Source organism: Misgurnus anguillicaudatus, chromosome 2 (assembly GCF_027580225.2).
Source record: "Misgurnus anguillicaudatus chromosome 2, ASM2758022v2, whole genome shotgun sequence".
NCBI classification, from domain to species: domain Eukaryota; kingdom Metazoa; phylum Chordata; class Actinopteri; order Cypriniformes; family Cobitidae; genus Misgurnus; species Misgurnus anguillicaudatus.
In genome coordinates, this window is record NC_073338.2 from 36,744,829 (window position 1) to 36,759,898 (window position 15,070).

General features: G+C 36.3%; 1 protein-coding gene across 1 annotated transcript in view; it reads right to left on the minus strand.

Annotated features, from left to right (window-relative positions):
• The window catches only part of greb1l (GREB1 like retinoic acid receptor coactivator), a 61,246-nt gene extending 46,584 nt beyond the window's left edge, over positions 1-14,662 (minus strand). Inside the window, exon 1 of the mRNA XM_055203036.2 lies at positions 14,454-14,662. The gene's annotated coding sequence lies outside the window, so the exon portion shown is untranslated. The remainder of the gene's footprint in view (positions 1-14,453) is intronic.
• Between the last annotated feature and the right edge of the window lie 408 nt (positions 14,663-15,070).

A 15,070-nucleotide genomic window follows, 5' to 3' on the forward strand; every position in this document is an offset into this window, starting at 1 on the left:
CTGGAATACATTACCCTGCTGTCCTGGAAAGTCTAGTGCGGAGATTTAATAAATCATGCATGCGTATATGTTACTTACTCCAGGGATCTGCTCCGTTCAAGTGCATGAAGAAAGTGTTCCTGTTGCTCATTTGGTATGACACTAGCAGTTCTAAGCTCACGATGAGTTAGATTCCCACGGAATGGAAGGAATAATAAAACATAAATCCTGATTGCGCTGCATATTGCTTTAGATTAAAATGTTTGGCAAATCTGGAAAGCAAAACCTCAAAAAACTAAAACCTGTTTGAATTGTATGACATGAAAAGGTGATTTATTTCACCCTCGCACAGATGTTTAAAAGAAATCGCACTGTGCATGCAGAATACATTCTGTACCGTGGCAAGTAAATCAAGTAGATCTTGTCTGCAACCTTTCACATTGGGTGAACAACATGTACATAAGTAGACAAGCCAAAGAAAAAGGCCAATTTAGGTAACAGCTAGAGAGAGAGAGAGAAAGAAAGTAGGAATGAATCATTTTGAATATAAACCAAAAGAACTCATCTGTGATAAAGTATAAAGACTCCTACATGAAGAACAAATTACACAAATAAGAAAATGTGAGTGTTAGTTGACTGTGCAAACCCACTAGCACAATGCTAGGGTATTGTAAACGACTGCTGATGTGCTTTTAGTGTGCTGCTAGTGGTTGTTTAATAGCTTAAGTTAAAAAGAAAACACCAATTCATGAATATCAGTCAGTGACCTTTTACGTCCTTCCAGTTGCATGCCGCCATCTTGAGTACCTACCGAGTACCAGAAGGCTACTGACAAGCATTGGCTAGCTTGCTACGTTTTACGGATTTCTTATCTTTTACTGTCTATGATTTTTACGGATACGGGAAATGGCTACGAAAGACAACATTTCGCACCTCGACTGTCATGAAAAGAAACATTACTTAAAAAAAATCTTTGTTAGGGTGTGATGCTAACTCGATCCCTGATGCGCTGTCTGCTGCTACCGAACTACCACTATTTTTACAACACTAAACGCGAGCATTGAGAACATAGTTTGTGTGCACAGAGTTTACTAAAAAGAAAGGTTTTGAACAACTGACTGTGGCTGTTATGGTATCTGCTCACCATCTTTGCCAGACATAAAGAATCGATTTCCGAATGCGAATGAATGAATCTTATATGAGGCTCCTTTTTCGACTAGAAGGTCAATATTGTTTTTCACTTGCGACAAAACAACAAATTATCTGTGCATTTATATGGAACTATGCTTTAGGAGCTATCCATCTTTACTCTCCTCCCTCCTTACGTCGCATTCGGAGATCGATACATCCTGACCGGCAAGATGGCGATGAGCGGACACCACAACAGCCACAGTCAGTTGTTCAAAACCTTCTTTTTAGTAAACTCTGTGTACACAAACAATGTTCTCAATGCTCGAGTTCACGTGTAGAGACACAGGTGATACTTCGAGCAAAGTATCATGTTGTGTCGAGCCTTCTTAGTGTTGTAAAAATAGCGATTTTCGAAAATTAGGCAGTGTGCAGTATTGCACTCTTCTGATGATGAAAATTTTATCACACGCATTGAAAAATGAACCATATGCATAAAAATGGACAATACTTTGGCCTTTATCTATGCATTGTTTTATCAGTATGTTCCACAGGAATCAAACCCACAACCCATTGCTAGCACAATGATCTACCAATTGAGCTACAGGACTCTGTATATACTGCTTTTTTTAGTTTACACAACTAATATATTTTAGGACATATTAGGAAGCCTCTGGCATAAATGCTTGAATCAGTTTTGGTAATCATGTGTTAAACTCCAGCTATGCGGGACACCGACCTCCACACTGCTCAACACAGCCTCTCATTCTTCACTGCGACATGTCTTCCTTCAAAAACTGAGCTGCTGGCAACCCCCTGGCATTGTTTCCAGACATGTTTCCTGACAAATGACTGGAGGCCGGACTAGATAAGCTGGGTACGCCGAAGCTGGTGGAGATATAAAGCTTTTGAAGCAGAGGAGGTCCACAACCCATCTGCTCCAGATAAGAGCCGACCGACCTGTCAGCAATCAGGATAACCATGACAGGATGAGGAGATGCACGTCCATCTGCGGCACGTCCCAAAAAACCAACACAACAACACAAACGTCTGTGTACTTCCTACTTCACTAACTAACAGTACACCAACAAACTGATGCCAAGGTGCTTTAAAAAGTTTTGTTTTTACAACTTTGTTTCATCAAATCACAGGGCTATAAGTAAAAAAAATGTTTGACTAAGATTTGATCTCCATGCTTCTGTAGAAAATGTTTTTTTTTCTACATTTTAACTACAACTTATTATTAGGTCTCGAACACATCTTACTCTAGTTTTAGTAGTCTTTATCTCTTCCAGTAAAATTTATCTCTTCATGTAAAAAAAAAGAGTGACAACAGCTTTCAGGTCCAAACAAAGATATATTAGCTGATGTAAAGGGCTTTGGAGGAGAGGAGGCCACCTCCTGTGAAACGATCAATGCACATGAAAGCAAGAGGTCAGCAACCTTTGACATCTCCATTCAGAGGGGGGAGGGGACATGATCTTTTGTAAAATTAGCTACATTGATCCAATTGTGTGATATTGTCGAATCCAACCCCAGACTGTGTGGCAGACGCTTCTTTGAAATTTGTTTCTGTCAGGGCAAATCTCTTTAATCTGAAAACTTTTGATATTACCACTATTGCTTAATTATTTTGAATATAAGCATTTATTATATTTTAAAATACGTATAATAAGTATTTGTTATATTTTAAATAAGTGGTTCCTGTAGCTAAATTGGTAGAGCATTGCGTTAGCAGCTCAAAGGTCATGAGTTTGATTCCTGGGGAAAACACAAAGCGATAAATGAATAACGCACTGTATGTCACGTTAAATAAAAGCATCTGTCAAATGCATCAATCTAAATATCTAAATAAAATGTCCAATGTGATCACTGGACTCAATTCAGTAAAGACACCCCACTTGAACGACTTTGTAACTTAACTTCCCCAACAGTGAGATTATTAATAATGGGCACACACACCAGTAGCGAATTTAAGTATTTGTACAAGTAGATAACATGCAAAAACACGAATTACCGTAAACTCACGTGGTGAAATGCAAATGACGTGAATTGGGCGGCGCGATTGCCACAAACACCCACTATTCACCTCAAACGAGTCTTCCACTCAAGTTGAAAATATTTAACTCAAGCAGAAAATTCACAAGACACGAATTTAAATCCCGAGAGGGAACACGTTTGGTGTGTACGCAGCAATAGTAACGAGGAAAGACATTGTGAAACGGCTTTATTTGGCTCTTATTAAACCAATCAACATTGCCACATTCCCTCTGGTTTTACGCAGGGGAGGGGAAAACAATGCAAGAGGAGTTCCAGAAATTCTTGCCCTGTCGTAAAAGTAGTGGACAGGTTAAAAGTTTACAAGACATCCAGGTCTCTACTGCAACTGTTGAGACTCATGGTTGAGGACAGGGGTCATCGCTGGTTCTCAGAGCCGTCAGGTGGAAGGGGGGCAATAGGCCACTGACCGCTTAGCTAACTTCAAGGTGGGGGCAAACTTAACTGCTTCAAATCAAGCATGTAGGCTGTAACGGAGGATGCTTCAAATCAGTGAAGATGATCAAGGAGGTCTTTAAGGAACATGGACAGATGGTCTGTTAATATGACCAGGAATATTTATGGCATATCTGTGGTAAATGAATAACCGTGGTCAGGTTGTACAGCGCCACCACTCGATCACTAGATAGGACTTTTTTGTGCAACAGCTTGGAACCAATGAAATGGTCATAAAAGACATGACAATAGCTGGGTTTCCATCCAAACATGAAGCAAATCTTTTTGAAGTTTGCAAAAACATAAAATTAGGTGCGTTTCCATCCAGTTCTTTGAGTGAATAATGGTGGTTTTGGTAACCTAGTAACCAGCAGTAAACCAAACAAAGCAATACCCTGAACCGTTAATGACAGAAGGCAGAGTCGTAACGATAGGTCTGTGGCCGAGGATCCTGTGCATTTCGCCAGTAAACTTGAATTTTGTGTTTTCCCCTCAAAAAATGCTTCTGGACAGCTGCCGTGCCGTTTCACGTCCATGTACCCATTGCTTTAAACTTTTGCAGATGCTTTGTAAAACATTGCTGGTCTTGTCAAATCCATCAGTTGAAGTATCAGATTGGTCATGTAGGTTTGTAATGTTCGCTATGTCAGAATTTATTTGGCATATGCGATACCCTCTTCAATTATTAGCATGAACTGTTTTTCGCACAAAACAAAAAACACTAGCCTGGTCCAACCAGGCTCTCCTACATTAATTTCATTTGTACAGATAGTCTGGCCACGCTCCATTGCAAAGCGTTACTTCCGTTAAGGAGGGTCCTTAAAACTATTGGATCTGCCCAGAGTCACTCTGAATCTGCCATAACCAATCGCTAATGTTTGGTCGTGACGTATGTCACTCAGTTTGGCACACGACCTCAACGTCGTCATTCTTAGCTACCCCCCTCTGTTCGCTGATTGGACCTGCAGATTTTTGCCGGAGAAAACAAACTCTACACAGCAGTCTCAGACGTTGTGCTGAAGCGAAATTAAATTTAAGCGGAAGCACGTAAGAGGGCGGAGCCAGGCTAAAAAAACACCTCAAGCGAGTGCAAAAACTTTTTTATTTTTATTCAAAATTTGGCATTTCCTTTACTAATTTCTGATGCGATTTTTCCAAAATGAGCATAAAAGCAGGGGGATGGAAACATAGGTAATGACCAAAAGATACGGCCCTAATAGTGATTGTCCATGTCAAGCATCCATCCAAATGACAACCTTAAAGGCCCCCTAACCTAGGTGTTTTCAGCAATATAAAAATAGTATCTGGTATCCCCAGAATGTGTTTGTAAAGCTTCATCTCAAAATACACCACAGATCTTTCATTATACCATGTTGAACATAGCCATTTATGGGTGCAATTAAAAACGCTCTGTTTTTTGTGTGTTTCTTTAAATGCAAAGAAAGCTTTTGTTCCCCTCCCATATGCAAAGTAGGGGGTTGAGGGCTTACACATGTGCTTTGGACTACATCAAAACATGTGTCTCCGGCAAAAGGTTGAACTACACGCTCATAAGGTGGAGTCTGTGAGCGGTTATGGTTGGGGTGTAATCAATGTGACATCACATTAATATGGGATCCCCAACAAGCTGTTTTGTGTGACTGTTGGGGTTTAAAGGAGATTACACAAAGAAGAATAGATGGATTTGTATAATAACAGTATGTTTCTGCTAGAAACATGTTTAATAGTGCATTTTTTACGTTAGGGGGGCTTTAAGATCTAAAAATTCTTAAGAAACTGCCAAGAGTATACAAAAAAATTACAGTATCAAGAAACTGTTATTTGATCCTACAATTGCTGTCAATGTACTCCTAACGCTATTTTGTTTCTGGGAGACAAAATAATTGAGCAAATACACAATTACACACCATGAAAACGTGCAGTTTAAATCATTTTTATAGGCATTGTATAAGAAAGAACTGAACAGCACGTCCTGAATGGTTCATAAAATCACATGCCAAACAGATTGCCAAATATTCTGTCTGCCAAAAACCAACACACTAAACCCCACTCATGTTCTACTTACAACCTCTCACTATTAGCATTTTTTTGCAATGAAAAGCTGGATAAGCGGTGACTTTTAACCGAACAGATTTTAATAAAACCATTAAGTCTGTTGTAAATAACTTTCACTAGTAAATTTGATAACCTTTTCTAGAATTAAATCCTTTTAAATGAAGGATAGTACAGCTTCACGACTGAACATCTATCAATGACCTTCATCAGGTAACCATAGCCACAAGGACAAGGAGAGGAGGAAATATTCATTTGTACTCAACTAGAGGTGCTAGTTTTTCTCACTGATCACAGGAGAGCATTTTTACATTCCAAAAAGAGGTTCAGGCCTTGGACTCAAAACCGCTCAGTTTTTGGTCAAACTTTTGCCAATATGTGCATGACATGGATATTTCATTTAAAACTGAATGACTTCTGCAGAAATGTTTCAACTGTTTTAGTTCATACAATAAAAAATGAATCAATATTCAAATATATTGTTCATAGTCCACTGAATAAAGTCATATAGGTTTGCAATGACATAATGGTAGGTAACATTGGTCTGGTTTCACACTCACTTGATTCTATCAAACCCTGGTTCAGTTGCGTAATCTCACATCATCACTAAGAGGATGCAAAACACAATGTGACTCAGCATATTTGTTTGTTGTTTAATATGTTGGTGTTGTCATGCACAGCAGAGAGAGCGACATCTGCGCATATGTGCTTTGAAATTCACCTGTTGTCATGGTAATAGTGCATTGTGGAAACAAATGATCAATGTCATTGGCTAAAACGCATGCGCAGGTTACTTTGATGTCCAGGTCCAAGGTGCATTTACACGAACCGCGCCACAGTTCTATTGCAACCGAGCTCAGACCACCTCCTCCAGGTAGTCCTGGCTCCGCATGCAGCTTTCACATTTCACAGTTTTTCATGCGAACCGTGCCCAGTTTCATGCATAACTGCCAGTGTGTAAACGGCCTTATTTTTAGGTGAATGATCCCATCAACCGTAGGTCTCTGGGACAAAATATTATCTCATCTAGACTAAAGCACAGTAGCTAAAATGCAGTGGAACAGGCTGCTTAATAAAGATGTTCGCCTATAGAAAAAGCACCTGCTGCTTGAGTTGTGGTAAATGTAAAACAATAGGAGGGATTTTAAAAGCTAGCTGGGCAACTCTTTATCTCCCCATCTGCAGTCGTCATTATTGGCCAAAAGAGCCTTGTGTTTTTCTGCAGCACTGCCAAGATACACATAAATATAATATGTTTTATTTAACTATTAAAGTTTTATTAACTTTATTACTATTATTAACTATTAGTGTATATATTATATCATCATATTATTTCACTGAAAAAAATTATTATGTGCCTTAGTAAATGTAACTTAAACATTTTTGTATATTCTATTAAAAAAAAGTAAAAAGCAAAAAAAGTAAAAAGTGTTTGCTTTATTTTTCTGAATATTATTGAAAGTTAAGATAGTATAAGAGATTAAAAAACAATTGGATTAAACTTAATTTTAGTATGTAGAAATTAAACCATTAAATTGATCTGGTTGCACATAATTAATTTAATAATTAATAAAAAAATGGTAAATTCTACTCAAAATAGTTTAGCTGAAATTATGAATGTAATTAATCTGAAATAACTTAAAAAATATAAGTACAACCAACTTAAAAATATATCTGTAACTTCAACATAAAAATTTTTCAGTGTTCCTTTTAGTGCTAAAATATGACACACCAATATTTTTGCCCTTTCCCAACAGCCTTACATACACATTTATGTGTTTGGAGGACACTTTTATCCAAACCGACTTAAGCTCGAAGTATAGACCGTTTCATCGGGCGCTCGTGCGGTGACGCGATAAGCATCTGGTACGAACTTTACTTCCGGTTTCTGTTTGTTTAATGGTCTGACTTGTTGCTGAAACTGAACTCTTAAATAAATACCTTGTCGAAAATAACAAATGTTTTGGGTTTCTACACGTTGTTTATTTTGCTCGTTATATAAATAAACTACTTTTAAAGGACTTTGTTGTTATTTATTCTAAGCTGAGTTTACCGGAAGTTACGTGATGACCACGAAAGCCACGTGTTTATGTTGTTACTGCTGAAACCGTCTATAGTGTGTGTTTTTTACGTGTATATGAACGCACGACCTTCCAAAGCGTATTTCATTTGACTCGTACTTATACACAGATATTCAATGCATGCGCATTGTGACAAAATACAATGCATTTTCTGGGTTAAATATTACATTCTCCTATACACGCATGCGCAACCTATGCGTACAAAGTACGTGCAGATACAAAAATCTATACTGATGACAACATTTGCGTCATGCACTGTATGTGGACCCTTGCATATGCGTAAAAATGGGACTACACTACTTTTACAGTGCATTCAAATTACACATTTTATCAGGGGGATTTAACCCATTATTGTAGCACTGCTAAAGAGTGAGTACATGATGAAAGAATTTTCATTTTTGGGTGAACTATCCCTTTAAATTTTGTGTAAATATAACAAAAATGTTATATTTAAAATGCTTTAATGCCACAAAGCAATGTTTTTGATCTTTAAAACATTTAACATTAGTTATTAATTATCTTGCAGGCCTTGCTATATTCTCTTTATATAAAATATGTGCTCTTATTTTTTCCTTTGATTTTGAAATGAAATATATGTTCTTTTTACATGTTCACAAAAATAAAAGCATTATACGTTTGACATCAAATTATTTATTGGTCAAAAGGTACCACTATGAATCAACACTAGAAGAGAAGTAATGAAACGGCATCTATAATTTTAATGGTAAATAAAACAACTTAATTGTATGCTGATTTAGCTGATTGGTCTGCTTTTCTTTGTTCAGTGATTGATCATCGTGTTACACAGATCAATACTGCATACTGAAAGCCAGCTCCTCTTGACTTTATTGATATCCAATACAGTTTATATTAGATTTTCCATCAGCCCACTTCTCTTTCCTTGTTATGACAGATGGATGCACCACCACATACATGCAATGTCAAAATAGAGGATATTATATTGATAAATCACTAATCATCAGGAAACACAGAGAAACATATGTGTACTGTTTATCTCATGGCCATAAAAAAGTATAGCTGAAGTAAAAAATACATACTAATCGCATGAATAAACAATTGGCAAGTAGGAGTTCTTGTAAAACGGCTACCCTGGTAACAGGAAAGCTAAAAATAAGAAATCAATCAACAATAGAGGGTCTAAGTCACATTCAGCTGTGTTATCTGTGTAGGAGATGTCAAGCAGCTTTCAGCAGAACCTTTGTGTCCTCACTGCAGGTTCCTTGCCCACACAGACAATAGTGTTTCATGTATAACCGTGAAGAAGAGCTTAAGGGTGAAGAAGTGCATTCTCAGCTAACAAACAGCAAACAAACCTTGGCTCTTGATTTAATACATTCCCTGGAAACAGGAGCCAATGTTGCATTTAAACTGAATGAAGTTCAGAAAGAAAAGTGACAGGTATCTTAATAGTTGACAGGCAAAAGTGAACCTAAGGATAAGCTGATTTGCCAAACCAACGTTCTAATGTTTTTTTTTTTAAGATACTGCCAAGAGTAAATGTTACCAAGCTGGGAGGAGAGATCACAATTCAACTTAAGATTTTTGGCTTGAAATAAAGATGAAATATTAAGCAATTGTTCCATTTTGTTTTGAATAACTGAAGCCTTTTTAATAACCCAATGATTTTTGTACTAAACAAATAAAAACTGATTCAAAAATATTTGTATATAATTATCCCTGTTTGTTATCATGTATTGGTGCATATTAATGAAAATTAAATTTTTGAGTAATTCAATGAAAACCTATTATTTTAAAGTACACTCTAAAAATTGCTGGGTTATTTTTGATCTATATTGGACAAAACAGATGTGTAAAAGTTACCCATTGCTGGGTTAAAAAATAAAAATGACCCAATGTGGGGTTGTTGTTATACAACCATGGGTAAAACAACTCAGCATTGGGTCATTTTTAACCAAGCGGAGTGTTCTGTCCAATATTTACCAAACATGGGCCAAAAAAACCCAGCCCATTTTTACAGTGTCGATTTTTACTTTATTTTATTTCAATCTTCAATGGCTGTGTTTGATAGAAATTATTCTTTAATAAACAATTTTGAGCAAATATGTACATTTTAACGTATGCATTATAATAAATGTTGCATTGTTTTAACTCATGGTTAAAAGGATTTTTGTACTAATCAAATAAAAACTGATTCAAGTAAAAATATGTGTATCTAATTGTCCTTGTTTGTTATCATGCATTGGTGCATATTAATGGAAATTACATTTTTGAGTAATTGTATGAAAACCTATTATTTTAAAGTACACTCTTAAAATGGCTGGGTTATTATTTTTGATCCATATTGGATACATGTGTAAAAGTTACCCAATACTGGGTTAAAAATGACCCAATGTTGGGTTGTTGTTATGCAACCCAGCCATTTTTTACAGTGTTAGATTTTTATTTTACTTTTTTTATTTCAGTATTCAATGGCTGTGTTTGGTAGAAATATTTAAAAGAGAAACAATTTAGAGCAAATATATACATTTAAACTTAGACATTATAATAAATGTTGCATTGTTTCAACTCATGGTTGGGTAAAATACGGACAATCACTGGTTTAAATGAACATAAATTTGACCAAAAGAACACAGCATTTTAGGATGAAACAACCCAGCATAGATTAATTTAAACCGAACATAAGTGTTTGTCCATATTTTACCCAACAACCTTGTATCAACACCGCATTTTTAGAATTAATATTATTGAATATGAATAAATATGGTATATAGTATGAAAAATATCAAGATTTAATTTCGTTGCTATACCACTAAACCCAAATTGGTAGCCAAACCCTCCTCCGATGGGCAACAACACCAGATCAGAACCTTGACTCCTAGAAAGTAAAACTATTTCGTTCCACCCCCGCTAAAAAAGGAAAGATAGTCAGTCAAAGCCTCTTTCAAGACAGAGAAAGAGATGTCTTTTTACATGCTATGTGAAGACCGGCTGATGGCGGCAACGTAACAGAGGCTATTCTTATCTCCAGATTAACTTCCAATTGTTTTGAGCAAACAAAAGCTGCATCTTAGGAAGCCACCCCCTAAAGGTCCAGATGGTCACCGTCCAAGACCCCTGACCTAAAGGCTCCGCCGAGGGACAAAACTGCACATGCCTCTAGCACTGAAAGGCCACCCAGCAAACTTTGTCGTCTCAGCCAATCAAACAAGGACCCTGGTCACACTTTCATAAGCTCTAAGCTCGTGCTGATAAAGTGCTGGCCTAGCCAGTTGGTCTGGTGGCCTAATCACCCTGGAGTGGCAAATTAGAAGCAAGAGGAACCAGATTGAATTACCACTAAAGCATGATTGTATAGAGAGCGTATAACTTAATACCTGACCACTGCCATCTTGATTAAAACCCAACCTCGCTTGATAGACTTACGTTCTCCCAAGGGTTCCTGCTCTAAATCTAAGGGAGTATTTCCTTGGCATGGCTTGTTTGTTGGACTATTCTTTGTAAAGGTGCTAGGGAACAATTTATATTGATACATCTGAAAGGCACAAACCCATGCTTTGGTTACAAAAGGAGGTGAAAGTGGAAGAAATAACAACAAATGATAAACAAATAAAATGTCTTAGAAATAGGCACCAGAGCAATATTTTTGGTGGTATAAGTGGAACAATTGACTCCGGTCCTTTGAATTATTTGAAAATCGTGCTGCATTACCACCTTGGGTGTGCATTATTATCATATTCACCTTTTTCTTGAGCGCGAAAGTAAGTGATGTGACGTATTTCCTTTTCGGTACGAGACTTCCGGTTCAATAGCCAGCCGGTAGAAATCAGTGTTGTGGGAGCACGCATGAAACATGATTTAAACAGTCAATATTTACTACACCTGCCATGTATGAACCAGTGTGAGGATGAAATTAAGAAGTGGCTCGATATATTTAATAATTTCGTGTTGTTGATCGGAGGTGACGGGTCTTCAATGCGCAAATATAAAAGCACAGAAACATCCCAGTATCTATACAATGGGAAAGTCAGTCAAGTGTTTGTACATGGAATTTACCAAGTCTTTGTGTTTTTAACTTTTCAGGGGCTGGTTTAAAATGTCACAACTGTCCCTTTGGTGTGAGGTTTTTTTAAATGGCAATTTTTAATGGACTTGTTTATGGCGACACGTCAAGCTTTACGCAGTCCGACACAGTCAACAGTATCTTTCTCATTCATTGTAATTTATTTGAGCAAACCATTATAAACATATTAAACTACTAACGTTACATGTATTGAGTATTGTTTTCGTTTTATGAAAATATTATTACATCGCTTACGCACTAGGACTAGGTGGAGACATGAGGTTATGAAATGATTTGCTTTTTCATTTAAAACATAACAAAAGTACGCGCAAACACATTACGAACTATTATAAACATTTACTACTGTAAGCAGATTATGTCGTATGTATACTGTACTGTAATCGCATTTTTGTAATAATATAAAGTAGCAGAATAAATAAATCAGCTAAATCAGCGTATTTTTATCAGCATAATATTAGTTGCTTTTAAACAATTACTGTATTTATTGTTTACTGACAGTTTCTATAAAAGGTTTTACTAAATGGATTTGTAAATACAGATCATGAGTGCATGTGCGGCACATACACATTCAGTTCTTGTGCATGTATTATGGTTAAAACAAATTTTTTGTAGAGATTTACTGCATTTTTATTAGCTATTATTAGGAACTTCTAACTGCACAAATTATGTCGGTCTTCATGGATTTGATAATAAACATTAAACAGCCAGTCAAAACGGCACACTTGTGTCCTTCGCAATAGACTACCATTAGTTTAGTGGCTCACCGGAAGTCATAAACAGGAAAGCTCAAAGATGGCGGCGCCCACATTTACGTCAAGAAACAGGTGGATAACTCAACGGCCCATCATCAATTATTCCTTACGAATAAGAGTGTTTGCACTCATAATATTTTATCCAAAGATGATAACTTGCTTTTCTGCAATGCCCTTTCTTTTTTGCTGACATCACAAATCCCTCTTATTTTTCAGCTCATGCACTCCAACCACCTGTCATTTACAGGCCACTTTTCACAATGAACTGGGCTATTTTAACGTTTTCTCTGTTAAAATACTTGTATGCCATTTTGTGGTCTCTTGTGTTTTTATCACAGTAGTTATTTTTGCTGCATTACAGTCGTAGTTTTTTCAAATGTCAACCTAACCATTATAAAAACGTCTAGAAAGTGAAATTATTACATTGCACACTATTGTATAGTAGTACAACTGATAGATCGACAGCTGACTGTTGCTTTTGTTTCTTTCAGTTTCATTACCAAATGCATGTTTTAGACTGGTCTAGCTCTCTCATAGCTGTTTTTTTTTGGCTCCGAGGTGTCTGTGACCTCTAAGGCCACTGAGCAGAAATGTTCAGGGGGTGGGAAAGAATGAGACCATGCGGACACAGGAATGTGACCAAAACATTGCCTTTAAAACCTCCAGGTCACGGGACCTTGAAGGACATCAGATGAATGTCCAGTTTAGATGGGAAAGCGGTCAAGACAGACAGAATTATAAATGCAAGAACGCAACCCAAGACTGACAGATGAGCACCGAGCTGATTGATAAACCATTTATGGAAAAATCATTAAATTCATCACCCTATCAAGCACCCTAAAAAATTTGGCAGCCTAAAAAGACACTTATTTAGAGTAATAAAGCAAACTTAAAACGGAATTAAATCCTTCTCATCTCTTTTACACACATTTATCATAACACAATACTAAGGGATTTTCTATGTTATTTTTTCATTATTTCTTTTTGGTTATTGTAATAATTTATTTTTATATAAAACAATTATTTCTTAAATATAAATATAATTACTATAATTTAATGTATTTATTTTGCTGGTTTGCTCGATAATACCAAGTTCATGTATGAGCCATTTAAAAAGTAATGGCAGAAAGTTTGTTAATCGATCGTGATCTTTGCAATTATCTAAACTATTGTTTTGGGAACATAATAAGGTTGTATTTGTGAACATTATTGAATGCATTAGCTAACATGAACTAGTGAGCAATTTAGTTTTCAGCATTTATTATGGTAATAGTTAATGCCAATACAATTGCTCATGTGAGTTCATTGTGAATTAACTAATCTTAACAGTTACAACTTTTGATTAAAAGTAAAATGAAATAGTGACATTAACATTAACCAAATCAAGATGAGCTAATAAATGCAGTAAAGGAGTTGTTATTGCTAGTTTATGTTAGATAGCAATACATAGTTTGGGCATATATAACACTGAATACCGAAATAGTGACATTAACATTAACCAAATCAAGATGAGCTAATAAATGCAGTAAAGGAGTTGTTATTGCTAGTTTATGTTAGATAGCAATACATAGTTTGGGCATATATAACGCTGAATACCCAGTTTTCTGTGATTCAAACATTTGTAAATTAACTTCTACAAAGTAGTGCAGTTATCACGCCATTTCATTGCCTGTCAAGTGAACAAGCTGTGAATATAAAAAATAGACAACCCGAGCTCTAAATTTCAATAACAATTTCGACATCAATCGGAAAACATCTGTTGACCACATCGCATTTTTTTAGCATCAATAACGACTTAACCTTGAACCTCACATGTAAATATATAGCCTACAGAAGCATTATAGTTTACCACAGTTTCCAAATAACGTAACATTTCAAATAAAGAGTATGTGTGTAATAACTTACCGGATAAAATGTGTGCAGATAATGAAGCGTTTGGTCCAGATGCAAGATCTCAGCTTTCTCTTCTGACTTCATTCTCGCTCTCGTTGACTGACTAACCGGCAGCCGCTGTGACGTCAGGAGAACTGACTGTACGTTCAGTCACGTTACGTACCGTTTGGTTTTGTGTGTGCATCTGCTAAAAACATTCAGCTTCGTAAAACTGAAAATGACGATCTGAGGTTCTGTTTGTTCCAATAAAAAAAGAAAGGCGTTCAAATAAGAAACCCACAGAACCTATTAAAATGTCAAAGTAAAAGTTTTAAAGCAATATATAATAGTCATAATACAATAATGTAATAGTTAAACAGCATTGCAATTTTGTTACGTTTCTGCAGTTGTTTTCAGCAGAGACAATAAAATTGGTGCGTAACTTATCGTAAACAATCATTCAATAACGTTAACCGTGCAGCTCTCGTTCTGTTATGAGCACTCACAATACAGATAAAAGTTATTAAGTGTCATAACATTTGTGTAGTACAGAGCTCTTGATGATATACATTGTTACCGTGTTTATCGAGCACTGAGCCTAGCCTCTGCTTGTGAATGCTTTACACAAACTTTGGATTATATGGTTTAAT